The sequence below is a fragment of the Mya arenaria genome, chromosome 2, assembly GCF_026914265.1.
Source record: "Mya arenaria isolate MELC-2E11 chromosome 2, ASM2691426v1".
Classification (NCBI taxonomy): Eukaryota; Metazoa; Mollusca; class Bivalvia; order Myida; family Myidae; genus Mya; species Mya arenaria.
Window position 1 is genome coordinate 1,060,964 of NC_069123.1, and position 1,838 is coordinate 1,062,801.

Sequence of the window (1,838 nt, forward strand, 5' to 3'; positions counted from 1 at the left end):
CCAATGATGATATCTACAATGCACTATGGTTTATTTTATATCGAAAAACACATATACAGAAAATAATACTCCGTCGCAAATTATTTATGCCTTCTTTTGTAATTGGTAACACAGTTGTTATCTACTTGATAAAAGTAAATTGAATCATTTTGAAAAATCAATAAGCCCATAACGATATTGTTCAATGTTATACCGTCACTATGGAACAGAGTTATATTTAAGACCAAACCGTGATGATATATTTATTTATCCAGTTTAATCCTTCGAACAAAATATCACATTGATAACACTTTAGTCCCGACAATAACAAATGCATCGTTTGTAAATAGCAACACCGAGTATCATAAATCCCACAAAAATGACTAACATTGTATATATGACGTCATATCCGCTTCCAATACTATTTTGAATCTGCAAGTCTGTCATTGACGTATTTGGAGGCCATCCTCTGCTTAATCGTTCTGTGTTTCGCGTTTTGTACGGCATTCTAGGTAAATTGAAAAACACAGAAGCCATCATTTCTCATTCAAGCTACAATTTGTCCATCTCCATATGTTTAATGCAAAGTTAAATTTTACTGCGGTAATACTTTGTTTGAGTTTATTAATCCATTGCAAGGTTAAAATTAACAAGTCCATTTGTAGTTCATCGAGGCCATCATTCTTAGATCTGAAAAATAACCAACGACACCGTCTGTCTGAACAAATACCGAGGTGGCTATCATGTGTTCATCTGTATATTCTAGAGCCATCATGTTCATCACAGAGGACATGATTTACCCATCTGTTTATAACTAAGAACATCAGTTGTCTATCTGAAATGAACACAGGACATCAGATGTCTAAATTGATCAAGGCCATCAAGTATTCATTTATCCATCTAAATATTTCCGAGCCATCATGCGTCTAACTGATTATCACAGCGGACATGATTCGTCATCTGTTAATTACTATGACCATCAATTGTCCATCTGTAAACAACACAGGATCATTTGTCTTTCTTTAAATCGCTAAGGCCATCATTTGATCATCTGTACACAATAGTATTATGGTAAGGTTGAGATAATATTGAATATGGCAATCTGTAAACATACATGGTAAAAGAAAAACCACTCCTAGTTGAGGAAATTAATTCTCAATATCCCTAGGCAGTTGCACAAATGCCATCCGATGTATTGACTTTGAACTCATGTTTGAAGGAAATTACCCACATTAACGATAAACGTAGCAGACAATCAGAAAAAAAGTTTATAAAATTGTATTTTAATTGACCACACTCTTGCATTCAACTGGCTATCTCTTGATTAAAACAGTGAAATGATAATAAGAATTCATAAATTTCAGCTTTAACACAAATCTTAAGAACAAAATATTTGTTCTATATTCATCATCAGTAATATCCGAAATACCTTTCTAACATTCTCCGATGCTTAACAATCCAGGTATAACTTGCGTGTGAACAATGATTCTACTAGAATCTATCAATACCCGGTTTTCTGTGCAGTTGTATTATTGTTCGCAGATAATCGATGTGCTTTCCCGTTCGACAATTTTCTGAATGAACCTGATACATGTCGTACATTAAAATGAGCAACTTGCTGAGAACGGTTATCAGACAAGGTACATTGTACTTGCAAGACACCCTCTCTATGACTTGAAAAATATCCTTTAATCGGTCGTTCCACTCTTTAAGTGTAACAACAAGTGAACCTGTCAACGAAATTAATGATACGATAACTCTTTTTATACTTTTAGACAGTGGTGCCCAAGTATCCGACATCTAACAAACACAAGGTACGGTATTCCGTCTATATGAAACCGGACACACACACACACAAA

At 34.3% G+C, this 1,838-nt stretch overlaps 1 long non-coding RNA gene across 1 annotated transcript; it reads right to left on the reverse strand.

The window, feature by feature from the left end:
• Positions 1-228: 228 nt before the first annotated feature.
• Positions 229-1,439, reverse strand: LOC128241566 (uncharacterized). Its single transcript, XR_008262402.1, has 2 exons — positions 1,409-1,439; positions 229-814 (listed from the first exon to the last, which is right to left on the reverse strand). It is a non-coding gene; the product is annotated as an uncharacterized LOC128241566 (long non-coding RNA).
• Positions 1,440-1,838: the final 399 nt, after the last annotated feature.